General features: G+C 54.8%; 2 long non-coding RNA genes across 5 annotated transcripts; both read right to left on the bottom strand.

Moving 5' to 3' along the window:
* Nucleotides 1-9: 9 nt before the first annotated feature.
* On the bottom strand, nucleotides 10-27,353 carry LOC116785705. Of its 3 annotated transcripts, XR_004356641.1 has the most exons (5): nucleotides 27,233-27,353; nucleotides 24,570-24,674; nucleotides 21,257-21,563; nucleotides 20,153-20,286; nucleotides 10-23 (listed from the first exon to the last, which is right to left on the bottom strand). It is a non-coding gene; the product is annotated as an uncharacterized LOC116785705 (long non-coding RNA). The 3 variants fall into 3 exon arrangements; XR_004356643.1 differs by lacking the exons at nucleotides 10-23; nucleotides 20,153-20,286; nucleotides 21,257-21,563 and adding exons at nucleotides 23,083-23,174; nucleotides 24,139-24,445; XR_004356642.1 differs by lacking the exons at nucleotides 21,257-21,563; nucleotides 24,570-24,674; nucleotides 27,233-27,353 and adding an exon at nucleotides 20,602-21,250.
* Nucleotides 8,826-19,431, bottom strand: LOC116785719. 2 transcript variants are annotated; one of them, XR_004356663.1, is made up of 4 exons: nucleotides 18,378-19,431; nucleotides 16,063-16,072; nucleotides 14,921-14,924; nucleotides 8,826-8,836 (listed from the first exon to the last, which is right to left on the bottom strand). It is a non-coding gene; the product is annotated as an uncharacterized LOC116785719 (long non-coding RNA). The 2 variants fall into 2 exon arrangements; XR_004356664.1 differs by lacking the exons at nucleotides 8,826-8,836; nucleotides 16,063-16,072; nucleotides 18,378-19,431 and adding exons at nucleotides 9,203-9,552; nucleotides 12,797-12,920 and having other exon boundaries at nucleotides 14,921-15,024.

The raw sequence follows: 27,353 nt of genomic DNA, 5'->3' as shown, positions 1-27,353 counted from the left end.
GGGGGCCTCGCTCTGCCGCGGCTCTTTTCCTTTGCTTTTCTTTTTCCCTTTTCTTTTACTTTTCCCATTTCTTTTGCTTTGTCCCCTCCCTTCCTCCCCCCTTTCCTCCCTCTCCACCCCCCCCCCTCCCGTTATCCCCAAACCCCCTCTCTCTCCCTCCCCAACCCGCTCGTTCCCTGCTCCCCCCTCCTTGCCCCACAGGGGCAGCCCGACCCCCCCAGCCCTCCTTCCTGCTCCTCCGTCCTCCACCGCCCCTGGCCCCCCAGCCGGCCTGGCCCCGCTCCCTCTCCGGCCCCTGCTGCCCACCCCGCCCCTCCCTGCCCTCCTTCCCGCCCCTCCGCCCTGCCCGGCCCCGCACGCCGCCTGCCCCCGGCCCCTGTCGCTGCCCTCCTGCACAGCCCGGCCCCCCCTGTCCCCCGCTCCGTCCGTGCCCCCTCGCCCGTCCCGTCCGTCCCCCTGTCTCGCGTTCCGTGTCCCCGCAGCCGCGGGCTTGGGGGCGCCGGTTTTAATAAAGCCGCGAGGGCCGGAGCCGGCGCCCCCCCTGGATCCCCCCACGGGGCCGGGCCCGCTCGGTGGGTCCCCCCCTGCAGTTCACAAGCACCGCCCGACACCGCCGGGGCTCCGGCCCGTCCCGACATCACACGGGGGGCTCCGCGGGCGGGGGGCAAAGGGGGCGGGTTCGCTGTCGGCAATGGACTTGGCGGTGTGTGGAGATGTGCGGGTCCATTGCCGAGAGCGACCCCGCGGGCTGGGGGGGGACTTGGGGAGGGGCCCCCTCCTCCGGAGGGGGCCCGGGGAAGGGGGGGTGGGAAGGGGGTTGGGGGGTGGGAGGGGTGTGGGGAGGGAGGGTGGGTGGGGTGGTTGGGGAGGGAGGGGAGGGAGGGAGGGGGGGGGGGGGGGGGGGGGGAGGGGGGAGGGCGGGGGGGGGGGGGGGGGGGGGGGGGGGGGGGGGGGGGGGGGGGTGGGGGTGGGGGGGGAGGGGGGGGGTGGGGGGGGGGGGGGGGGGGGTGGAGGGGAAGGGGGTGGGAGGGGGGGGGGAGGGGGTGGGTGGGGGGGGGGCGGGGAGGGATGGGGGGGGTGGGGGGTAGGGGGGGGGGAGGGGGGGGGTGGGGGGGTGGGGGGGGGGAGGGGGGTGGGGGGGGGGGGAGGGGGGGGGGGGGGGGGGGGGTGGGCGCGAGGCGTGGAAGCCCCCTGCCTCATGTCACTCTGAACGTTAAAATTAGAAGTGTGTACACACACACAAACACAGAGCAATGCGCCACTCCATCCCTCCCCACCCCCCCCTCCACCACTCCACCCCCCCCCCCCCCCCCCCCCACCCCACCCCCCCCCCCCCCCCCCCCCACCCCCCCCCTCCCTCCCCCCCCTCCCCCCCCCCCCCCCCCACCCCCCCCCCCCCCCCACCCCCCCCCTCCCCTCCCCCCCCCCCCCCCCTCCCTCCCCCCCCCGCCCCCTCCCTCCCCCCCAACCCCCCTCCCTCCCCCCCCCCTCCCTCCCTCCCCTCCCTCCCCAACCACCCCACCCACCCTCCCTCCCCACACCCCTCCCACCCCCCAACCCCCTTCCCACCCCCCCTTCCCCGGACCCCCTCCGGAGGAGGGGGCCCCTCCCCAAGTCCCCCCCAGCCCGCGGGGTCGCTCTCGGCAATGGACCCGCACATCTCCACACACCGCCAAGTCCATTGCCGACAGCGAACCCGCCCCCTTTGCCCCCCGCCCGCGGAGCCCCCCGTGTGATGTCGGGACGGGCCGGAGCCCCGGCGGTGTCGGGCGGTGCTTGTGAACTGCAGGGGGGGACCCGCCGAGCGGGCCCGGCCCCGTGGGGGGGATCCAGGGGGGGCGCCGGCTCCGGCCCTCGCGGCTTTATTAAAACCGGCGCCCCCAAGCCCGCGGCTGCGGGGACACGGAACGGGGGACAGGGGGACGGACGGGACGGGCGAGGGGGCACGGACGGAGCGGGGGACAGGGGGGGCCGGGCTGTGCAGGAGGGCAGTGACAGGGGCCGGAGGCAGGCGGCGTGCGGGGCCGGGCAGGGCGGAGGGGCGGGAAGGAGGGCAGGGAGGGGCGGGGTGGGCAGCAGGGGCCGGAGAGGGAGCGGGGCCAGGCCGGCTGGGGGGCCAGGGGGGGCGGAGGATGGAGGAGCAGGAAGGAGGGCTGGGGGGGTCGGGTTGCCCCTGTGGGGCAAGGAGGGGGGAGCAGGGAACGAGCGGGTTGGGGAGGGAGAGAGAGGGGGTTTGGGGGTAACGGGAGCGGGGGGGGGTGGAGAGGGGGGAAAGGGGGGAGGAAGGGAGGGGACAAAGCAAAAGAAATGGGAAAAGTAAAAGAAAAGGGAAAAGTAAAAGAAAAGGGAAAAAGAAAAGCAAAGGAAAAGAGCCGCGGCAGAGCGAGGCCCCCGCGGCGCTGCTGCCGCTCCGCGCACTGCCCGAGCAAACAGGAGCAGGGGCGAGTTCCGGCCCTTAAATACCCCCCGCCTCGACCTGCCCCCGCCCGTGCCCGCCCCGCGCACCTGGACGGGCCCCTCCCCTCGCACCTGTGCGGGCCCTGCCCCGGCCCCGGCCCCGCCCCGGCCCCGCCCCGCCCGCGCCCCTCAAAAGCGGCAGAGCCGCGCCCGGCCCGCTGTTGTGCAGGAAACTCGTCCCGGGATGCTGTGGCAGCGATCGGCGCTCGGGGTCGGAGCCCCGGCCCGGGGGCTGCTCCCGGCGCTGCGCCGAGCCCGGGCCGCTGAGCGGGGACGGCACCGGAGAGCGAGGCTGGCGATGGAGCTCGGCCTCAGGACCGGCACCGGAGGATCGAGGTTGGCTTGGGGCTGGGATGGGGCTCGGCATCAGGACGGGCACCGGGACCGGGATCGGTCCTGTGTCCCGGCGCCGCGGGCGGGAGGAGCCGCTCCGGGGCGGGCGCTGGGGCCGATCCCGGCGGGGCCGCTCGGGCCGGGGCTCTGCCGGGGCCCGGCCAGGGCAGAACGTCGGCGCTTTCCTCGTGCAGACGCGGAGCCGGGGCTGGGACCGGCCGGGGCGCGGGGACACGCCGGCCCGGCCCCGGGACCCCCGATCCCGCCGGGCCCGCAGCGCTGCCCGCACCCCCCGCGGGATCGGAGCCCCCGCGCTCGGACACCCCCGAGGCCACCGCACATACGCCCTCCCCGGGGAGAACATCACCCCCCTGCCCCTTCCCCGCGGCCCCGGGGGGTTCCCGCACGGAGTGTCCCCCGGGAACGAGGGGTCTGGGGCCCACAGGGGGCTCCGGCCACGGGCCCGCTCCGTCCGCGGGGAGCCGGGGCCCTGCCGGGGTAGGGAAGAACGGGGGCAGCCCTTTCCTCGTTCCTCCCGTGCGTCCGGGACCCCGAGCAGAGCTGCCTGTCTGTCACCGTGTCCCTGTGTCTGTCCACAGGCAGCCCCAGCAGCTGGCACGGACCGTGCCGCGGGTCGGGCACAGGCTGCTCCCAGCTCTGCCCGCGGAACTTCGGCAATTGCCGACAGCAGTTCTTTGCCCTGCCATCCAGAAGGGGCAGCTCATCTGACACCTGCCAGGTGAGACCTGAGGCTCTCCTTCCACTCCCCCACTTCCTCGGCAACTCGCACCCTCCTGGGGCAAACCCTCGGTTTTTTTAAAATCCCGTTGAAACATTTCATCTTTATTTGCAGACGAGGAAGGTCCTGCCGGGGAGGGAAACGGCTACAGGAGAGGAAACCAAGAAATGCTCCCACCGGACGCTGCCGCACCAGTCAAAAGAGGGGCAGGACCGCAGGGAAATAGAGTCAAGAAATCCGCTTTTATTAAATCTCTGCAGCTCTCCGTGCTCTACAAGAGCCCTTCACAGCCACGGGCCGGAGGGAGCACGGCCGGCTTGGCTGTGCCCGGCTGGGGACAGGCACCAATTCATCACTGCCCTGCTTAGGGAGGTTTTCCGGCCCTGTCCGGGATTCTCCCAACGGCTGCAAAGGTGTTCGTGCGACGTCTCTTTCCAGGGATAAAGGAGCCAACCGAGTCCGGAGGGATCCCTCGCTCCGAGGCCAAGGCGTTGCTCGAGTGTCGCCGCCTGGTCCCGCCTGAGGGGGGCCGTATCCTCCAGAGAGCGACCCCGCAGAGAACAATCTTTGTGCTGCCCTGTCGGCCAAAGCCGCTGCACTGAGAGATCTTGGCAGCCTGAGGGAGGGCATTCTCTGCATGCCAGCAACCTCCATCTCCCAAGGGGACAATCCAAGTCCCAACCAATTCCTTTTGCCTTTCCACAGGGACAGTGACCCTTGTTTGGTCCTGCTCTCCCACGGTTCAGTGGCGGTCTGAAAAATAAAAGCTAGACACGATCCCAGTATGAGGGAACTGGAATAGTTTACTGAACACGAGAACACTATTTTAAAGGCATCTGAGGCTGGACATGTTAATGAAGGGGACGAGTTATGTTAATTATGGAATTACACAAGTTTTTACTGCAATTTCTAAATAGTTAATTTTTCTTCTAGTAGGATTACATGGGGGATAGAGGGATTACAGGGGTATAGACATGGTTTGATACAATCATCTCAAAAGTCTTTTTGGATTTCTGCTGAAGCCAGGCTTGATCCATAAGGTAGAACTTTAACAGGTCTTGTGAGAAGGGTCCAGCTCCTTCAGATCACGAGGCTTTTGTCAGCCCTTGTTTTCCTTTGCTGAAAGCTGGGTTTGGGCTCCCACACGGTTCATTTTGGGGGATCGGTTTGTCCTGGTTTACGTTCCATGACTCCACCCACAGCTGGAGATGTGGGGCTGTGCTTCTCTACTCCCAGCAGGTTCCCCAAGGAGCCAGAGACTCCAACAATCCCCTCGTTTGGCTTTCTAGGTGAATTGTACACAAGCCAGTCCCCCATTCCCTCTCCAGGCTGTCAGTGCTCGTGCCCTTGGCACAGTTGGCTCTGGCTGGGCAGGAACTGAGAGCAGGACACGGGGCAGAGTGGATCAGCTGCCCAGGGAACCTCCAGGAGATGAAGCTATGGGATCCTCATTCCAATCAAGGGAACACATTCTGTCTCTGGCAGAAGCTGGGAGCCAAAGCAGATCCCGCCTGGCCAGGCTGGGGGGCAGCAGTTGGATCCACTCTGGGGGAAAGCCCCTGTGCCTGCCAGGAGCTCTGACTCTGTTTGTCCTGCCAGCTCCTGACCAGGGGCAGGGCCACTGGGAGGGATTCAGAATGCAAAGAAACCCCAAATCCTACTGAGGGACTCATCCAAAGGAAGAAACTAATTTTTGTCATAAAAAGCTTAAAAACCTTAAAAGCTTAAGAATTCTGAGATAGCAATACTGGGATTCTCAGGAAACTTAGTAGTGCTCTTGATTCCATTTCAATGTATCTTTAGTCCCTCAATGAGCAGTTTGAAGAACTTCCCCTGGGATTTAGAGGCTGAGCAGGGTTTGCTTTGGATTGCCTTGCACCTCTGGCCCCAGCTGGTGCAAACACAACTTGGGCCAATGTGGTTAAACACACTTCCCTACAAAAACAGTGACTGTATCCCCTAGAAATTACCCCAGGTTTGCAGACGAACATGTTACCTCTGTCCCTCCTCAGTTATCTCAGGTTTTCCTGGCTGGGAGCCGCAAAGAGGCTGTAAATTCAAAGGCAGAAAGAGAAGATGTGTCAGCAAAAGGCACAAAGAAGGGGACAGGTTTCAGAAAACATTTCTGCAATCCAATGAATAACTCTTTCCAGTTTCCCAGGGAGAAGAACAGGAACTCACAGCCACCAAGGCCTGACAGTCCCCTGCAGCCAGAGCTCAGCACACACCCAGAGAGGCAATTCCAGCATCTGAAAGAAAAAAAGAAGAAGAAAAAAGTGATTTATTTTGTTTCCAAGTTCCTTTAAGTTGTTGAAAGCCAAGCAAGCCTTGCTTTGGTTTCAGTTGGGTGAACAGTGAGGAGTGGGCACAGGGCACGTCATTAATGCCCAGGGGATGGTGCTTTGTGGGGGAAGGAAGAGCAGCTGATGGAGTTGCCCAGTCCAATTCCTGCCCAAGGCCTGACTGGCCCAGGACAAACCCTGTGGCAGGCAGTGGTTTTGTTCCCTCTCATGGTCAGTGCCCAGTGTGTCCCTGTGGGCAGTGCCAGGCTGGGGACAGGCACACGCAGCTGGCAGCACTCTCTGCCCCAAACAGCCTTGGGGGGCAGCGCAGCCCCGGGGATCGAGGGGGGCTGGAGGCGGCCCAGGAAAGGACCCCCCGCTCCCCCCGGGGCAGCTCCACAGCCCCCCTGCCCTCTCTGCCACGGGGGCCCCGCTGCTCCCCCGGCTGGCACAGAGCCCCCTGCCCATGGCTGGCAAATCAGGGCCAGGGCTCGGCCTCGCTGCAGCCGCCCCACAGAGGAGCAGCTCAGGGCTCAGCCCAACATGTTCCCTACTTGTCCACTGCAGAGACCCTCGGGTTACCTCAACACATTCCTTGTCTTCCCAGCACATTCCCTGAACTTTAACACCCACAACTGTCTGTGTCTGTCACCACTCATCACCTCAGGTTATGTCAATGTCTTCATTCCCTGCCCTGGAGAGAATGAACCTCTCCATTTTTTGCTGCTTCACTCTGCTACACACTGCCACAGATTTTAGCCCCACAATTCTCCCTACCTCTCCACAGCTGAACACATCATGTATATGGAAATATGTTCATGCTCTGCCCTACAGACCACCTCAAATTTACTCTCAAAACTTTCCCCACCTGCCCACCACTGACTACCTCCTTTTGACCTCCAAATATTCATTCTCCACCCTGGAGGGTTTCTCAAGTGTTACCTGTCCACTGATGACTGCCTCAGTTTATCCCAAAATGTTCCTTCTCTCTACCAGACACTGCCACACATTTTACCCCCAGAATCCTCCCTGGACCCACTGTGGTGTCCCCTCCTGATTGCCTCCTCTGCACCTCTCAGGATTCATTCTGGACCATGGAGATTACCTCAAAGATTTCTGCCCTCAATGTCCCCACCTGGCCACCACTGATTACCTCAGTTGACCTCATGATGTTCTTTCTCTCCCCTGGAGATAACCTCGTTCAAAACCCCCAAAGTTTTAACTCAAAATATTCATTCTCTGCCCTGGACCTTCTCTCAAGTTTTACCCCGAATCGTTTCCCCTCCTGCCCACCCCTGACTGCCTCAGTGTCCAGCAGGAGGTACATCCTCTCTGCTACAGGTCACCTTACACTGGACCCACTACATTTTTCCGACCTCTCCACATCTCAGCAACTCACTTCTACATCAAGATGTTCATTCTCTACCCAGCAGACCACCTCCAGTTTACTCTCAACACTTTCCCCACCTCTCCACCACCCAGGAACTCATTTTCACCTCAGAAGATTCACTCTCTGCCCTGCACATTCCCACAAGTTTTACTCCCCACATTTTCCCTGGACGTCTGCAAGGTTTACCCCAGTTTACCCCAGGAGGTGCATTCTCTCTGCTCCACATGACCTCTGATTTTACAAACAGAAATTTAAACTGCCTGCCCACCACTGACTGCCTCACTGGACCTCAGAAGTCTCATTTTCTCCCCTAGGTGACATCCAGACTTACCCTCACAGTTTTCCCTGCCTCCAAACTACTTATTAGTCCATTTTTACCTCCACAGATTCATCCTCTGCCACAAAGATGACCTCAAAGTTTCCCCCAAAACCTCCTTACCTGTCCACTACTGATTGCCCCAGTTTAGCCCAGGAGGTGCATTCTCTCTGCTGCACATTACCTCAGGTTTAACAAACAAAACTTTCCCTCCCTGCCCACTACTGACTGCCTCACCTTACCCCAAAATATTCATTCTCTCTGGGACAGATTGCCCCACATTTTACTCCCAACATCTGCCTTACCTGTCCACGTCTGACCAGCTCCTTTGTACCTACAGAGGGTCATTCTGCACCCCACAGACACCTCAAGCTTATCTCAAACCTCTCCCCACCTGTCTGCCACCGAGTGCCTCATCTTTACCTCAACACATTCCTTCTCTTCCCAGCAGATCACCTGAACTTTAACACCCACAATTGTCTGGGTCTGTCACCACTCATTACCTCAGGTTACCTCAATGTGGTCATTCCCTGCCCTGGAGAGAATGAACCTCCTTTTTAACCCCCAAAGTTTCCCCTTCCAGCCCACTCTTGATTACCTCTTCTTGAACACAAAAGAGTCATTCTATCCCTAGAGATTATCTTCTTTTTAACCCCCAGAGTGTTCCCTACCTGCACACTCCTGATTACCTCTTTTGGACCTCCAACTATTCATTCTCTGCCCTGCAGATTTGCTCAGGTTTGACCCTCAGAAATTTCTCTGCCTCTCCCCTACTGACTGCCTCACTTTATTCCAAAATGTTCCTTCCCTCTGCTGCACATTGCCACAGATTCGACCCCCACAATTTTCCCTACCTCTCCACAGCTGATCACCTCATGTTCATCTCTCAATATTCATTCCCTACCATGCAGATTACCTCAGATATTTCCCCCCCCAAATTTTCCCTACGAGTCCACAACTGATTACTCCAGTTTTCCTCAGGATGTACATTCTCTGCTCCACGTGACCTAAATTTTACAGACACAAATTTCCCCTACCTGCCCAACACTGACTGCCTCACTTTACCCCAAGGTATTCATTCTCTCTGCTACAGATTGCGCAGATTTTACTCCCAAAATTCTCCTTACCTACCCACACGTAATCAGCTCCTCTGTACAAATACATGTTCATTCTCTACCCTGTGGGCTAACCCAAGTTTACCCTAAAACACTCCCCAACTGTCCACTACTGAGTACCTCATTTATCCTTCAAAATATTCAGTCTCTACCCTGGATGTTACCTCAAGTTTTACCCCCAAAGGTTTCCCCTCCTGCCCACTGCTGACTGCCTCAGTGTCCATCAGGAGGTACATCCTCTCTGCTACAGGTGACCTGAAATTTTACAAACACAAATTTTCTCTACCTGCCCACCACTGACTGCCTCACTTGACCTCTAAATGGTCATTCTGTTCTCTACAGATGAGATCAAGTCTTACCCCCAACATTTCCCTTCCTCTACATCACCCATTTTCTCTTCCTGACACCCCAAATTTCCATTCCATCCCTACACATTCCCTGAGTGTTTCCCTCCAAAGCATCCTTCTCTTGTTCCCTGTTTAATAACTCACACTCCAGCCCCAGGCTCTCCACTCCCCCCTCACTGGGACCCCTCCAAAATGCACCTCCCTCCCCTCTGCAGCACCTCCCCTTTTCCTACACAAACAGTTGCTGTGTCCCCTCGAAATTACCCCAAGTTGGCAGCTACAAATGTCACCTCTGTCCCTGCCATGTTCTCCCAGGTTACCCCAGCTGGGAGCTGCAAGGAATTCAGGCCAGGGAATGCACATCAGGGAACAGCTGTACATGCAAAGGCAGAAAGAGAAGATGTGTCAGCAAAAGGCACAAAGAAGGGGACAGGTTTCAGAAAACATTTCTGCAATCCAAGGAATAACTCTTTCCAGTTTCCCAGGGAGAAGAACAGGAACTCACAGCCACCAAGGCCTGACAGTCCCCTGCAGCCAGAGCTCAGCACACACCCAGAGAGGCAATTCCAGCATCTGAAAGAAAAAAAGAAGAAGAAAAAAGTGATTTATTTTGTTTCCAAGTTCCTTTAAGTTGTTGAAAGCCAAGCAAGCCTTGCTTTGGTTTCAGTTGGGTGAACAGTGAGGGGTGGGCACAGGGCACGTCATTAATGCCCAGGGGATGGTGCTTTGTGGGGGAAGGAAGAGCAGCTGATGGAGTTGCCCAGTCCAATTCCTGCCCAAGGCCTGACTGGCCCAGGACAAACCCTGTGGCAGGCAGTGGTTTTGTTCCCTCTCATGGTCAGTGCCCAGTGTGTCCCTGTGGGCAGTGCCAGGCTGGGGACAGGCACACGCAGCTGGCAGCACTCTCTGCTCCAAAGACACTTCTGGGCTCCTTGGAAACTGCCTCTGACACTTGGTTTTCTCCAGCAGAAATTAAGGAATTGCTCATGGCAGTTTGGAGATGAAGTTATCCCAAAGGGAAGGAAAGAACAAATATTCCTGTCAGAGCCCTTGGGATCTACTGGGCTGAATTGGGAAGGGCCCATTATCTGCAGAGCAAATACAGGACAACCTCAACCACAAAGCCCAGACTGTCCAGTGGGGTGTGAAAGCACCACTGGGACAAACCTCCACTCTCCTGATTCTTTTCAGGGACTGCTCCAATCCAGCTCTGAAGCTGCCGATGAATCCAAAAAATTGGTCCGAGAAACTGCTCAGAGACTTTTTTATCTTTAAGCAACAAGGTATTTGTTTATTCAACGTTTGGAGCAAGCCAGCTCGCGCTGGCTATGGTGCAAATTGAGTACCATGGTCAAAAGGATGCTGATAATGTGGGCAGTGATGCATACCTATCAAAACTCATTAAAACTGATGAAAGAATTCGTAAGTTATAAGTAAAAGGGGGGACCGAAACAGGCGCCAGGCCTAAAAGAGTCACTTGAGATATCCTGGCCTGCTAAGAAACCTCAATACCTGTTTTGCTAGAAGAACATTTTAGGAGCATTGGTTAATATCATGTTCTGTTCTGCTCCCTGGACCAAAGGCCTTATTATAGAAAGAATAGGAGTAGTACACACACAGTAATAAATTAGGTAAACTAGACGTTTGAATAAGATCTGGTAGGCCCAGAGTCAGGAGTTTGCAAGCTTGAAGAATTCAGGTCACCTAATTGAAGAGGTCAAATTGAGGAAGACGTCCATGGCGACCACCAGAGGGATGAAGGCTTGAGCAGAAGACCCCCAAATTAGAAGACTGCGCATGCCTGGAAAGACTCCGCCCAGAGACTAACCTACTTATTAATACGTATAATAAATGATGTATCCCTGTGTCTAAAGTGTATTAAATGGCTTAGTTTTGCACTTGCAATTCAAGCAAGTTTGTCCAGCGCGAGCTGGCTTGCCCCCAGCATTGAATAAACAAATACCTGGCTGCTTAAAGATAAAAAAGTCTCTGAGCAGTTTTTCGGGCCGATTTTTCGGATTCACCAAGCCCAAACTGTCCCTAGTGCTCTGGAACAACAGGATCTTCCCAGGGATGATGCACTGGAAGCACAGCCCTCATTCTCACCTTCAACATGCTCCCAGGCTCACCCCAAATTCAGGACAAGGGGTCAAAGGCCACTCAGGCCAGGGCTCTCTCTGTCTCTGCGGGCTCAGGGACTGCAGCCACCAGGGCCCTCCAGCACAGACAGCCTGGACCCAGAGCAGATCCCTGGGCATTAGCAGCGTCCTGGGCATCCCTGGAGACAGAAACCATCAGCCTCTGGGGATAGCACTTCACTGCCAGCACACACAGCCTGCCAAATTTAGGGCTGCAGCTCTCGGACCACAACACCCAGTCTGACCCAGTTCTCCTGGGCACCAACACGGACTCCACAAACCCACGAGAATGAGAATGTTCTGCTGCTTTGACAAACTTCAGCCCAGCTTTGCAAAGATCAGTCCCTGCAGCTCCCTGCTCTCCAGAGCCCCGTTCAGGGCTGGCTCCAGTTCCCTGGAGAACCTGCCCCAGCCCCACTCTGGGCCAGGCTGAGCAGAAGCCGCTGGGCTGCACAAGGAAGAACCCTCCCTTGGCTGCTGCAGCTGGAGGGAGATCCAGCTCCCAATGGAATGCTGGCAACAGCCTCCCAGATGGTCTCTACCCACCCCTTGGCAATGGCTCAGAATGGCAGCAGCTCCAGTGCCAGCTGGGTCCCTGTACGAGTCCTGGTCCCAGCCCTGCCACACGGACACACCCGGGAGACACCCACGGGCACACAGGCCTTGCTTGCACAATTCCTCACCCACAGCTGAGGGAAAGACACACAATATTCAGAAATAACCTGGGCTGAGAGCACTCATCACTCCAGTCCATCAGGACTTGGAGGCAGTTGGGTAGGCAACAGACCCAAATTCTAAGACTAACTCTACATTTCTAACAGGTTCTCTTTGAAAGATCCTGGACAGGAACTCAGACAACAGAACCCAAACACTGCACAAGCAAGAGCAGAAGGTTTGCCAGGAAGAAGTTCCTTGTTTTCCTTAACACTCGGGACTGTAGGACCCAATCTTTGCAACCAAGGGACACCAGAGATGTGATTAATACTTAAACCTCTCCCCCATGGTTCTGTCTCAAAGAACTGGGCCAGCCCTCAGCTACTCCCAGGTGCCTGCAGTGCTTTGGGGAGGGGCAGGACGACGCCCCACTTCTGCTTGGAAACATTCCAGATGAGGAAAAGCCACTTCCCTTCTCTCTGTCTGACCCAGAACCAAAGCAGTCCTGTGGGACAACACGGACTATGCACAGAAGGCCTGAGTCAGTGGGGGAAAAAACCCTAAACAAACCAAACCACCCCAAATTTCAAGATAAAACCAGGTTGCTTCCTTAACAGGAGCACACCAAAGTCATTGAAGCCAGACAGGAAATTACAAACCAAAATAAACAAAAGACCCAAATAGATGCTTTGTACTGATACACTCTCTGGTTGATCATTCCAAAGGAAATTCTCCACAGATCAGAAGCAAGTACCAATACTTTGTCCTCTGTTGAAAATTAATGACTTGAGGGGCTGGACATGTCCAGTGAGGGTTCAGGGTCTGGTGGGTCCTTTATGGCTGATCCCAACCGGCCCAGGCCAAACCCAACCACCCCCATCGCTGCTCCATCCCAAACGTGGGGGCAACATTCACACAGTCTGGAAACACTTCCCTTCCCTGCTACTCCGTCCTTCCTTACACATCCAGTGCCCAGGGAGCAAATGCCAACCCCAGGAGGAGAGAAACGTGTCCCTGTGACTTACCCCAGCCCACGGGCAGCACCAGGAGCCCCCAGCGCCGGCCGGCGGGGCTGCAGCCTCTTGCCTTGGGCTGCTCACAGCCCAGGGCACTTGGCAGAGCTGGGCTGGATCAGAGCTTGGTCCTGACCTAGAAGAGAGGAGAACAAGGCAATTAAGTGCACTGGGCAAGTCAAAGGCTCCTGCCCTTCACCCTTCTGTTCAGTTGCTCACTAGAGAGTTGTAGCCATGAAAAATCCAGGGGGGACACTAAATAAAATGGGACCTTTTCCAGCATTTTCATTCCTATCTCTTTCAGGCAATAAAAGGAGGCTCATCTTTCTTACTACATTCCTTGCCCAGTTTGATCAGCATCATTTTCATTCCAAACCCCCCTTGGGAGTTAGTCAATCCTCTGCCACTGGACTTTGGCAAAGGAAGAGACACCTGGGATGATGGAGCCCAGGAAATCAGGGAAAGAAACCTGATAGGAAAAGGTCTCATGGCACTCCAGAACTCAGAAATATGTTCAGGCCTTTCCAGGCCACCCCCATTCTGTGCCACCCACCTGAGCTGGGCAGGTGAGGCCAAGGCTCCCCTTCCTCCTGCCCATCACTGTCCCAGCACACGGATCCCTGGGCTGGGCAGCACTTGGAAAAACCTGGGAAAGGCAAAAGGAAAATGGCACTGCCTGTCAGAAAATGAGTGTCTGTGAACATCCCTTCTGGACAAATTTAATCCCATCCCTCTGCTCCAATAAACCCAGGGCAGGCAGGTCTCTCCAGCCCAGGGAGAACAGGAAGGAGAACTGCAGGAACACAGGCAGACACGGGCAGCTCTTGGCACTGATTCCCTGCAGACCTCTCTGCCCTTGGGGCTCTTGGCACTTCATTTATACAGAATGGGGGGGGGCAGCAGCCCAGGAATGCCCCTCAAAAACAGGGGCCTGGGCAGCTGGAGATTAGAGGAAGGGAGTTGTGAGGGGAGACACAGAGAGAGAACAGAACAGAGATCGTTTGGAAACAGGCTGTGTGTCCAGCAGGGATGGGAACTGGAAACAGGGGAGGCTGGAGGAAGGCAGGGGGTGAGCACGGGCCTGCCTTGGATGGATCCTTTTTCCCTTTGGGGAGGGGCCTCAACTCCACCCTCTCTGAGAGCAGCAGGGAACTGCTGCAGGGGAAGAGTTCATTTAGGCACAAGCCAGTGATGCAGCCACTGGGACAGGGGAAGAACGGAGAGGAACTGACACAAAAATGACACAATCACTACTGACGGGGACTTTATTGAGCTGCAGCACAAACACATTCACAGCAGGCCAGGGCAAGAGGTACCCCCAGGACCACCAACCCAGCAGCTGGGCTTGCAGGAACACCATCTTCTCAAGGGATGGAGCCAGGGCCTCACAGTTGAGATCTATCCTAAAGACGGACTCAGGCATCAGGGGCAAGTCCTGCCCCATCACTGCAGACAGTTCAGCCCCAGCAGCAGTGGCAGTTTCTGCCTCTCCCTCCAATATTATTTGGGACCCAAGGCTGTGGAATTTTAGCTTCATAAATCTTTTACAAAGTTGAGCTTCCTGAGAACTGGTGCATTTTTGAGTATTCCTGACAGGGCACTCCAGCAAACAACTCCTCACCAGTCAGGGAATAATAGGAACAGCTTAAACAAACCCAATCCAACACATGGGATACAGATTTAGGGGATACAAGAGGAAAAGAGCAAGGCCTCACCTCCTGAGTGCCCCAGAGCCAGAGCTGTGGCTCAGCACAATCCCTCCCCACGGCCCCTCCCGCTCCCCCCCAGCCCACACGGCAGCCCCGGGGCAGCCGAGCCCGCAGCTCCGGCCCTGGGACAATTCCTGCGGGTGCCTCCAGCCCAGGGGAGGCTGGGGGGCGGCTCCAAGGGGGTCCCGCTGGCCAGGCTCTGCCCAACAAAGCCGGCTTTAGGCCAGGCCTGGCACTGTGGGGCCGTGGGCAGGGGCAGGTTCCGGGAGCTCCCCGGTGGCCACCCCTGGAGCGCTGGGCAGGCGCCCGGCGGGGCCGAGGGTGGAGGGCACGGAACAGCCGCACACACCTTGGCTGCTTCTGCCCAGCACACACTCCCAGCACCTGCAGCCTTCAGCCAGGGCCCCTGCGCACACACAGCCCTTACCCTGCTCCTCAGGGGCAGCAGGCCCGGGGCTCAGTTCTCAGGGAACTTCTCATCCTTTCCTTTGGTCCTTTGATCCCTGGGCAGGGCAGAGACACGGGTGAAAAAACTTCTTGTAACTGATCCCAGAGACAACAAATGCATATTGTTCATAAAATCAGTATAATTACTGTGATCAGTGGATGGATTAAAGGGTTCAAAAACTTTGTAGCAGATGGTGAGAATCCTGTAAATATGTCCCACCAGTGGTGAGCAGTGACTTGTTCTACCTGATGCCCAAAGGTCACTAATTGACCCCTATATTTACCGTTTGCATTTGGTGATCAAGTCAAGTCTTATTTCATATTTGCAGGGTAATAATTGGTATTTACATACAAAAATCCCTGGTTTACTTACACTGAAATGTGTTACTTTTCCAGCACAATATTGGTCCATGCATTGCAGCAATTCAGGAGATAAAATTCAGATAATTTTTGCAATCCAGGATGTGAACACAGCCCTCCATGTCAGTTCATTGGTTCTCATTAAGTCATTCTGTGCCTCATTCCTTTGTATTACAATATACACACTATGGCATGTGCACTCAGCCCAGTTCATAAGTTACTGGTGTTCCCCTGTGCACAACAATTACATCTTGGGGAACCACTAGAGAGCTGCCCAAACTCCCCATCCCATTCTGGAGTGAAGGGGGGGCTAAATACAGTGGGCATCCCTTGTGCTCCTAAATTCACCACTCGGGATACACCTGGCCCAGCTCTTTGCCATTGGTTACCAAGCAATTCCATGTCTCCACTGTCTACAAATCCAATACCAGCTCCCGTTCCTCCCAGTCCCTTGTCCCCCCAGCCTCACTGCCTGGAGCAAGATGGGAGCACTGGAAGAAGACTGGGCAAATTAATTCTATGATCCTGATAGATGGGGCTGCAGGACATAGGCAGCAGGTACCCAACAGTTGGACCAATATTGGCCTCAGCAGGATGATGCCCAACTGTCCCATCCCCTGCCCAAGCTGATCCCTTTGCTCTTTTGGCAGCACTTACCCAGAACAGCCCAGCAGGCAGAGCCCAGGGGAGGGCACTGCTGCTGTGACACTGTGGCTGTGACTGGCACTGCTCACACAAGGGGGACAACGACGCCAGGGAGACCCCCTGGACCCTGTCACCATAAGGGAAACTACAGCATTGCATGGCAACAGTGCCCCCAGCCCATGGAATCACATCCATCCAATCCCACTGAGGGCACCACCAGCCGCCCGCACAATGAGCCCGACACACCCCGGCCCTGCCATAGAGTCCCCCCGGGCACAAAGGGAGACTGACCCCTGGGCAAGGGCCATTTGCTTCCCAGGTCACCTTGGCCTGGGGTCCTGTTTTGGAGCTGCTTTTCCATCTCCATCCAAATCCAACCAAGTCACCCGACCCAGGCACCTTTTCCAGGGAACTGCCCGGGCCAACAGCATCGCCCAGAGGGACCACAAGGGGTGTGAGGACAGCCAGGATCCACAGGGTCTGTAAGACATCAAGCTAAAACATGGCAATATCATTCCCTCCACTAACATTTATTCACAGGAACATGTTCCCATTTTCCTTGTCTGCATTTAATCACTAATTCCATGATGGTGTCAGTTGGGAGCCAAGTAGCCAAACCACTGCCAACTGACCCCAAATCCCTACAAACCTGACACTGCCCTAGTTCTTCCTGTTTAATTCCCACAGGTACAGTGTCTCACTCAGCACATGCACTACTTTTGCCTCCCCCCATTGTGACTTCAAACTCACTGTGGCACAGGTTACAAGCTCCTGCTTTCCAGAAGTGCTTCCCACTGATAGATTTGGCTGACCCAGCAGTGAGCCATGCATGCTCCCTCTCTTCTCCCAGCACTTGCTCTGGGGCTTTTCCCCATTTCCCCAGTGATTTGTGCTCACTGTCCAGGGATCTACACTTGTTGCTTCAACCACAGGGCCATTGGCAACTCCCTCCCGAGGCCTCGCTCCTGCCCCGACCCCTGCTCTAGCTCTGGCTTGGATACACCCTTTCCATGTCATGATGCTGCCTTCCTGAGCATGGCCTGGCCTGGGCATCCTGGAGGAGCTTTTTACCCACGGCCTTATGGGGACTTCAGGCCCATTTGATCATTTGTTAAGTTTCCACTAAAGCCCAGTAACAGACTCAGAGCTGCTTCTCCAACAGGGTCTATCTTGGGCTGGCTTCCAGTAACTTCCTATTCCCAAATCCTAAGGGCACTTCCTTCCTACCTGTAACAGTTCATTAGGATACATGCCCAGAATAAAGACAAGTGCCACAAACATTCAAACACGCAAAATATCTTTATTACAGTGAGAATAATAATAATAAACTTAGCAAAGAGAATCAAAAGTTAAAAAAGGATACAAATGAACTGCCTTATCGTGTGGCATTGAAACAAATACTAAGAACAGCATTCAATACAGTATAATATTAACTAGTAAAAAGGGAGTTAAAGGGATACCAAAAAGGATCTTAACACAATATTATGGATAACTATTAACACGACATAACACTAAATAAAGGGTATTAAAGGGACACTAAAGGATATTTAAAGTCTTCTTTCTCAGTTGCTTCCCATCACTGAGCTGTGCCTACCCACACAGACAGGCCAGGGCTGTCAGGATTGCAGCAGCTGGGCGGTGCCCATCCCTTAGCGGGCGTCCCAGTGGAGCAACACAGGCTGGGGGGCAGGATGAGGATCACTCAGCTCAGCACTCCTGACAGCCCATTGGATCAGCTCCACATTACACCACGTAGGGCCAGGACGCAGTGTAAGGGGAGGCCTGAATGGCAGCCAAACACTGCCTGCTCATTGCCTGATGGCAACTGTCTGTGCCTGCCCTGCTCGTGGGGCAAGGGGCCAGCGACCCCTGCCCACATCATCTTCCTCTCACCATCATCTTCCTCACCCCTATGTGTGACCTCTACCATTGTGCTTCAAGGGTAGATGTTTCTATCTTGCAATATGGAGCAAAACCAAGGAAGAACTCGGCTCTGATAACAGGGGATATCAGGCTGACTTGCTGAAAAGCACAATGGACCTTACAATTACCTTGTGCCATGAAGTTACACTGTACCCTACTCCAGCCCGTTTCACATCCTAATATGATTCCTTTTTCGTGCCTCTATGCTCCACTGATCATCTAATTCAAAAGTACCCCCCTTACACTACCATACTTCTGCCAGAAGCTCCAACTGGCATCATTATCACTGGCACGAACCTTCAGTTCCCCCTCTCCAGCTTGTAGTGACCACAGGTCCAGAGCCTGTTGAATTGCTCCCTGAGCTGTTTTCAACCCTCCCTGCTGCTCATTTCCCACTCAAACTCACACTTCTGTCCTGGGACTTTATGGCCTAGGCCAAGGATTGGTCCCAAAGGAGGACCTTGTTGTCACCAAAAGCCAAACAAACCAATCAACTGCTGGGCTTCCACCTTGCTCTGGGGGTGACAAAGCCTGAAGTCTCCTGCCTAGTCCTGGGCAACACTTCCTGGGGACCACAACACCTCTGAGTTCCTAAAAATATCACAGGTTGGGCAGGTGCTTGAATTTTGTGCGGATTAACTGCCCCCTTCCTTTCCATGTGCTGCACTACTCATTCTAATGGTGCTTGTACTCCCTGACCCATTCCCTCACCCATCCAACCATCCCTTGTCCCTCTCTGGCAAGGACAGTGGGTCCAGGTGTTCTGCCAGGCTCCCAGGGCAGAGGGTGGGACTGTGGAGCCGCCCTCGAGGGGGGGAAACGTGCCCTGCCTGCCCTGCCCAGGGAAAGGGAACTGCCCCCAGTGTTCCCAGCACAAGGCACCCTTGGAAACATCCACTGCAATGGGACACTCAGGGACAGCAACAAGCACTGCACGAGGCTGCTCTGGCACAGGACCAATTTTAAGCTCAGCTTTTCTCTGGACCACTTCACTTTGTTTCCCACCTCATCCTGCAGTCAAAACTTGCTGTCCTTGCAACTTTTTAAGGTGATCATAAATTACAGAGGTCTCCGCTCCAGCACCCACAAGGGCCTGAACCGTCTGACAGGATCCATTTTTCCAGGGAATTCAAAGCTCCACCTGAGGACCAGGGTCTTTTCTCCCCCATCCCCGTGCTGGAGCTTGGCCTCCATCTCCCTCTGCTTTCAGTTCTTTCCCTGGTTGCACATTTGCAGCCCTGGCCCTGGGCGGAGCTCGGCATCCTGATCCCATCCCTCCTGGCCCCCGGAACCGCTGACTCAGCAATGGGGGGCCCTCCATTGCCAAGGGCACGGTCCCGTCGGGGCTCACGGGGGGAGCAGGAGGTCGAAGGCTCCAGCTCTCCTGCTACAGCCTTCCACCACTACAGCCAACAGAGGAGCCTCTCCAGCCCTGCCTCCCAAGGCATCCTGAACAAACCCAGCCCAACTCCACAGGACAAACTGCTCCCTGTCTGCACAGTCCAGTCTACTCTCAGCAATGCCTGAATCCATTGCAGGGACCTTGCTTTGAGCTCCCCAGGGCCGGGCACCCCGAGGATCTCCCCGAATAATCCTTTCGGTGCGCGCTGGAGTCCTCGGGGTGCCCCAGCCCAGGGGGCACCAACAGCACTGTCCCTCCAGGGGGGCCCAATTTGCTGCCAAGGCTTCAATGCACAGCCCAAAAGGCATTTCAAGAGGCCTTCTTGGGAACCCACCAACGTGGATGGGGAGGAAGCCCCAAGAAGGCCTCATCTCTAAAGGCAGGGGGATCTTGCCTGTGTCCCAGACTGGTCCGGGGATCTGAGGCCCTTCCCGAGAAAATCTCGGTGCCGGCGTGAAGGCCCAGAGATCCCTTGGAGCCACGGGAGAGCAGGCACAGAGTCCCTCCTGGGGGCCAATTCTGCTGCCTCAACTCAGCTCTTCAAAGAAGCCTCTAATATTCAGATGGTGAATTTTAGAAGCCAGGTGTTCCTTGCTTACAACACCCTGCCATGATCCCAACCCACTAGGTGTCCTGACAATCAGCTACAAAGGGCACACGGAGGTGCCTCCACTGCAGCTGATGCGAAGGGTCAGCATTACAGGAGGGTTCATTTTCCTTCCCTGCATTCCTGTTACACATTCAGGACATTTTCCAACACTTCTCACCATACACACCTACCCTTAGAAGATTTCCAAGGGGCTTCACCGAGGGTCTTCCCAGGTCTGCTCTGTCTGGAGCCCTCACAGTCCTCAGTGCCTGCCTTAAGAACCTCAACACAACTCACCTGCTTACACAGGAACTTGATACTGCTTGGCTGCTGCCTCAGTTCCCTTCTTTCTTCTTTCTTCACCTCCCTTGGTTGGTCCCTTTAAATCCCTTGCCTCAGCTCTGTGCACTTTCCAGGCTATATCCCACTGCAAAAAGGATCAGCCCTTGTTACATCTCAACATGCAGATATCATTCACCCTTCATACTTGACACTTGAGACACACAGTGTCTCATTATTTAAAGCACAGTTTGACTCCTCAGTGACAACAACAGCTACAGCCCTGAATCATAACACAGCCAGAGACACAAACACAGATGGGAACTCTGAAGGATCCACTTTGTTCTGCTCACCAATCAAAAGGAGCTTTTTGAACTCAAGAAGAGACTCAACATCTTTTTTCTGCAACTTTATCTGCTAGAAATGTGATCCCCAAGACCTGCAAAGACCCTTTCCCCTTCACCTGCAGGGCTGGCAGTGCCACCACTCGACACGGCCCCAGTGGCTGGGCAGGAACGGAGGGGCTGGGGCGTCCAATCCATCGGCCCAGGCGGCACCAGGAGTTCCTGGAGTTCCTGCAGGGGAGAGCCTCAAGCCAACAAAGGATTAGGAAGAGTACTTTAAACTTTAATATGAATATCTCCAGGAATATGGGGAGTTGGACAAGGCCTACTGGTGCAACAAGGACACACTCAAGGCTATCTATTAAAAGGATCTACCAGCACTCAAAAGCTATCACTATCCTTCTTACACGGGGAACTCAGGAAACTCTGTTTGCCAAGAGCCTCCAGGAGGATTTCCAGCTCTTGGGGCTCTCTTTTAACCATTTTTCCCATCATTGTAGCTGGGACTATCACCTGTCCCACAGGGGGAACAGCCCACAAAGTTCACTTGCAGGGATGCCATTAACTGCAAGTCCCTTGTCAGGAGGGTCACTGCACACCTTGTCCTTTCTTTGCCCTCCCCACCAAAGATGCTTCCAACAGTTCTGAGACATCAGGCAGACCCAAAACTCTCCTCAGGGAATGCTTCAGCTGCTTAAAGGCTGCCCTTGCACCATCCAGCCAAGGCAGCAAATTCTTACAGGCTGTTCTTAAAAGTCAGCATAACAGTCTTACCACACATCCAGAGGGAGCAATCCACAGTCCACCCTGTCCTACCATTGCCAGGAAGGCAGTTCACGGGCTGTCTGGGGCTCAGGGAGTAGTCAGGGGGCTTCTTTTCTTCCTTCCCACTTTCCAGATTTTCTCCTGCAAAAGCAAAGGTTTCTTGGCTTTCCTTGCTCAAGGAGATGCAGCAAAGGCCATCTTTTCAATCCAATACTGGAAACTGCTCGAGGTTGTCACTTACACGGGTTCTCTCAGGTCCTGCACTCATCAATCATCTTGGCCATTGGATTTCTTGGCAGGTTCTTGCATTCACGTCCTACAAGCAAACTAGGAGGAGCAAATTTAGCTGTTACTGCAACCAATCCAAGCTGCCATTCTGATTTTAAAGGATACTGGGTTGGCTTACCAGTAGAGATCCGACAGTAGGGGTAATACCTACAGGTTCTGCCCTCTTCCACTCTCCTGCAATTCCACTGGCCCACATCACAGGAACAACTGCAGCTGCCACTTCAGTTGGGACCTTGCTGCTGACAGGAGTTATTCCCTGCACAACAAGAGCTGCTGCTTTGACAAATTTAGTTTCAGCAATTACAGTTTCAATATCAACAGTTTTCCATTTCATTTCTGCCTCAACTTTTCCAGTCCATCTCTTCCTAGCACAGGTTTGGGTGAGTTTGGCAAATAGACCAACTGAGGAATTCCCCAATATTTTCCCAGTTTAACCCCTGTCACACCAATCACCTTAACACTGGCAGTCATTCATTCTCCCTCTATTTTTGTTAAAGACTGAGGAAGTTGGACCTGTGTCTGACCAGGACATGTGCAAACCAAATGGTGGGGACTGGAACACACACCTTGCACGCCTGCAGCTCTTACCATAATATTCCAGAGAAAACAGCCAATTGTACCATCACTGCTCATTTCTTAATCCCAATCCCACACTTCTTTGGCACTTGGAGCACCACTTTTAGAACCCAATTACAGCCCATTAGAGAGCTCCATGTCTAGCAGGGACAGGTACCCCTGGGATACTGTCAGCAATGCCTGAATCCATTGCAGGGACCTTGCTTTGAGCTCCCCAGGGCCGGGCACCCCGAGGATCTCCCCGAATAATCCTTTCGGTGCGCGCTGGAGTCCTCGGGGTGCCCCAGCCCAGGGGGCACCAACAGCACTGTCCCTACAGGGGGGCTCAATTTGCTCCCAAGGCTTCAATGCACAGCCCAAAAGGCATTTCAAGAGGCCTTCTTGGGAACCCACCAACGTGGACGGGGAGGAAGCCACAAGAAGGCCTCATTTCTAAAGGCAGGGGGATCTTGCCTGTGTCCCAGACTGGTCCGGGGATCTGAGGCCCTTCCTGAGAAAATCTCGGTGCCGGCGTGAAGGCCCAGAGATCCCTTGGAGCCACGGGAGAACAGGCACAGAGTCCCTCCTGGGGGCCAATTTACTGCCTGAAAACAGCTCTTCAAAGAAGCCTCTAAGACTCAGTTGGTGAGTTTTAGGAGCCAGGCATTCCTTGGTTACAACACCCTGCCATGATCCCAGCCCGCAGGGTGTCCTGGCAATCAGCTACAAAGGGCACACACAGGTATCTCTACAGCAGCTGATGGGAGGGGTCAGCATTACAGGAGAGTTCGTTTTCCTTCCATGCAGTCCTGTTCCATACTCAGGACATTTTCCAATACTTATTACCATACACACCTACCCTTAGAAGATTTCACTGAGGGTCTTCCCAGGTCTGCTCTGTCTGGAGCCCTCACAGTCCTCAGTACCTGCCTTAAGAACCTCAACACAACTCACCTGCTTACACAGGAACTTGATACTGCTTGGCTGCTGCCTCAGATGCCTTCTTTCTTCTTTCTTCAACTCCTTTGGTTGGTCCCTTTAAATCCCTTGCCTCAGCTCTGTGCACTTTCCAGGCTACATCCCACTGCAAAAAGGATCAGCCCTTGTTACATCTCAACACTCAGACAGCATTCCCCTTCTTTTCCTGACACTGAGCCATCAGGCCAGTGTCTCATTATTGAAAGTACAGTTTGACTCCTCAGTGACAACAACAGCTACAGCCCTGAATCATAACACAGCCTGAGACACAAACACAGATGGGAACTCTGAAGGATCCACTTTGTTCTGCTCACCAAGCAAAAGGAGCTTTTTGAACTCAAGAAGAGACCTCAGGTCCTTTTTCTGCAACTTTATCTGCTAGAAATGTGACCCACGAAGGCCCTTTCCCCTTCACCTGCAGGGCTGGCAGTGCCACCACTCGACACGGCCCCAGCGGCTGGGCAGGAACGGAGGGGCTGGGGCGTCCAATCCATCGGCCCAGGCGGCACCAGGAGTTCCTGGAGTTCCTGCAGGGGAGAGCCTCAAGCCAACAAAGGAGTATGAAAAGGATCAGTTTTTCCTTCAACGTGTATATCTCCTGGAATATGGGGAGTTGGACAAAGCCTACTGGTGCAACAAGGACACACTCAAGGCTATCTATTAAAAGGATCTACCAGCACTCAAAAGCTATCACTATCCTTCTTTCACAGGCAACTCAGGAAACTCTGTTTGCCAAGAGCCTCCAGGAGGATTTCCAGCTTTTGGGGCTCTCTTTTAACCATTTTTCCCCTCACTGTAGCTGGGACTATCACCTGCCCTACAGGAGGAACAGCCCACAAAGTTCACTTGCAGGGAGGCCATTAACTCAAAGTCCCTTGTCAGGGGGGTCACTGCACACCTTGTCCTTTGTTTGCCCTCCCCAACAAAGATGCTTCCAACAGTTCTGAGACATCTGGCAGACCCAGAGCTCTCCTCAGGGAATGCTTCAGCTGCTTAAAGGCTGCCCTTCCACCATCCAGCCAAGGCAGTAAATTCTTACAGGCTGTTTGCAAAGTTGGCAGAAGTCTTACCACACATCCAGAGGGAGCAATCCAGAGTCCACCCTGTCCTACCATTCCCAAAAAGGCAGTTCAGGGGCTGTCTGGGGCTCAGGGAGGAGTCAGGGGGCTTCTTTTCTTCCTTCCCACTTTCCAGATTTTCTCCTGCAGAAGCAAAGGTTTCTTGACTTTCCTTGCTCCAGGAGATGCAGCAAAGGCCATCTTTTCAATCCAATACTGGAAACTGCTCGAGGTTGTCACTTACAGGGGTTCTCTCAGGTCCTGCACTCATCAATCATCTTGGCCATTGGTTTTCTTGGCAGGTTCTTGCATTCACATTCTACAAGCAAACCAGGAGGAGCAAATTTAGCTGTTCCTGCAACCAATCCAAGCTGGCATTCTGATTTTAAAGGATACTGGGTTTGCCTTACCAGGAGAGATCCCACAGTAGGGGTAATACCTACAGGTTCTGCCCCCTTCCACTCTCCTGCAATTCCACTGGCCCACACCACAGGAACAACTGCAGCTGCCACTTCAGTCGGGACCTTGCTGCTGACAAGAGTTATTCCCTGCACAACAAGAGCAAATAGACCAACTGAGGAATTCCCCAAAGTTTTCCCAGTTTAACCCCTGTCACACCAATCACCTTAACACTCCCAGTCCTTAATTCTCCCTCTATTGTTTTAAGGACTAAGGAAGTTGGACCTGTGTCTGAGCAGGACCTGTGCAAACGAAATGGTGGGGACTGGAACACACACCTTGCACTCCTGCAGCTCCTACAATTACATTCAAGAGCAAACAGCCAATTGTACCATCACTGCTCATTTCTTCTGTGCCACAGCAACATCATTCCAAGTCTCTCACTGCCAACCCTCTGCTTCTTTCAACAGCTCCAGGGGCACCAGAGCCTGCCCTGAAGGCACAAAGCTCCTTTGGGAGCACCATGACCCATCTACACTGTAGCACTGGAATTCCATCTCCTGCACAAGTTGGCAGAAGCAGGGAAGAAAACCAGGACCTTACAGGTCAACTGGGGGCACCTCTTCATCCAACAGCAGCTCCAGGAAAGGTACTGAGTCAACACCTCACCAAAGACACAGGAAAACAAGTGCCAACATCTTGACAATCACTCCAGTTTTCAATTGATAAAGCAACACTAAAGAAAAGCTTTTCAGACACTTAGGAAGAATCCATTCCACTTTAACCAGTTTGTGAGACTCGTTCCCAGCCTCCTGAGGTTCATTTGCCACCTCACTTGGGGTTGCAGTACACCTGCTTCTACATACACACACACAAGGAGCTGCTGCTCCTGGATTCCAGTCTCCTGGTTCTCCTTGCAACTCCTCCAGCTGTTTGCCCAGCTCTCCAGTGCCCATTCCTTTGCCCACTGCACTTGTTCACAGCCCCAGGGCTCCCAGGGCCACCCTGGGCTCTCCCCTGCCTTGACACTCAGGGCCCTTTTCCAGCCCCGACTCCATCCAGCACTGCCCCAGCTGCTGGCAGCTGCAATTCTCCTGCTCCTGCCCTCCCTCTGCCTGCAAACACCCCTGCCAGCTCCTGCACCCCCACCTCTTACCTCCCAGCAAAGCAGAGCTGCATCCTCCTGGATCCTCCAGCTGGATGCTGCTGGCTCTGGGCAGCTCCCACCCTTCACCAGGGGATCCAAAGGGAGCTCTGGGGACTGTCCCGAGGGCAGGGGACACCCACTGTGGGTCACACCAACACTGAGCCAGCCCAGGCCTGGGCTCTTCTGCCTGCAGGGCAACCAACAGCCAAGCAGGGACACTGGGACACTCAAAGGAAACAGGCACAACAGACTCAGGAGCCTGGCACACCACAGCCCCCAAACCTGACCAGGCTCCAGCTGCTGCACAGACCTGTGGCCACACAGGACCCAAACCCACCCCCAGCACAGACAACCCTGGGGAGGTCAAGCTGCTCATTCCCAACCACAACCAAACACCCAGTGCCACTGTCTGTCAGCCCCTGCTCCCAGCAATCAATCAGCTTTCCCATTTCCTTTCTTTACAGGTCCTTGCATTCACATTCTACTATCAAACCATGATTAGCAAATTTAGCTGTTACTAGAAAACCAACCCAGCTTGGCTTCCTAATTTTAAAGGATACTGGGTTTGCCTTACCAGGAGAGCCTCTGGTTTAGGGGTAATTCTTACAGGTTCTGTCCTTGTCCATTTCCTTGGAATTCCACTGGCCCACACCACAGGAACAACTGCAGCTGCCACTTCAGTCAGGACCTTGCTGCTGACAGGAGTTATTATCCCTCTGTAAACACCAAATTGCTTCAATACAAACAATCCAGTGGACACTACAACTCCTTGGCACTTCCAGTGTAACCAGTGCAAGTCAGTTGCTAAGTTATACAATGTTTTCTTCTAAAGTTGTAATTAATTAAGATACCAAAAAAACAACAACTGTGAGATAAGAGATCCCCCCATGGTTCTACTTTTAGGGAAAAAAACCCCCAACCCCCCATCCCCAGTGCTGCAATAGCTCAGGCTCCCAAAAAGGCCCAGGGGCTGTGCTGGGGCTTTTGGCTGCCCTGGAGCACAGGGAGGAACACGATGTCACCACCCCACGGGCACAGCTGAGAACCCAAAGAGCAGCCACACCAGCAGCTCCTGCCAGCCCTGCTGGGCTGGGCCTTGGGGAGGAAGGGCACTGGCCTTTCTTCCTGCCTAGGAGCAAAGAGCCTCCTTGCTGAGCACTTCTCCTGCCAAGGGCATCAGCTCACATGGGAAGTTCATCAAGTGCAACTTCCTAGAATGAGAAAGATTCCTGTTTCCTGGACAGTCTCTTTCCAACTGGACTCAGAAGTACACACTAAAAGTTCATGTGTTCCCTAAAATTTCTTATAAGAACCTCTGAGACTCAACTGGTGAGTTTTAAAAGCCAGGCAATCTCTTATTACTATGCTCTTGAATCATTCATTTTTATTCCCTACCCTGCATTCCTGTTCAACATTTAGAGCATTTTCCAACACTTATTACCATACACACCTACCCTTAGAAGGTTTCCAAGGGGCTTCACCGAGGGTCTTCCCAGGTCTGCTCTGTCAGGAGCCCTCACAGTCCTCAGTGGCTGCCTGAGGAACCTCAACACAACTCACCTGCTGACACAGCAACTTGGTGCTGCTTGGCTGCTGCCTCAGTTTCCTTCTTTCTTCACCTCCCTTAGTTGGTCCCTTTAAATCCCTTGCCTCAGCTCTGTGCACTTTCCAGGCTTCAGCC

This window comes from Chiroxiphia lanceolata, chromosome 4 (assembly GCF_009829145.1).
Source record: "Chiroxiphia lanceolata isolate bChiLan1 chromosome 4, bChiLan1.pri, whole genome shotgun sequence".
Taxonomy (NCBI): domain Eukaryota; kingdom Metazoa; phylum Chordata; class Aves; order Passeriformes; family Pipridae; genus Chiroxiphia; species Chiroxiphia lanceolata.
This window is presented reverse-complemented; position numbering and strand designations above follow the sequence as displayed.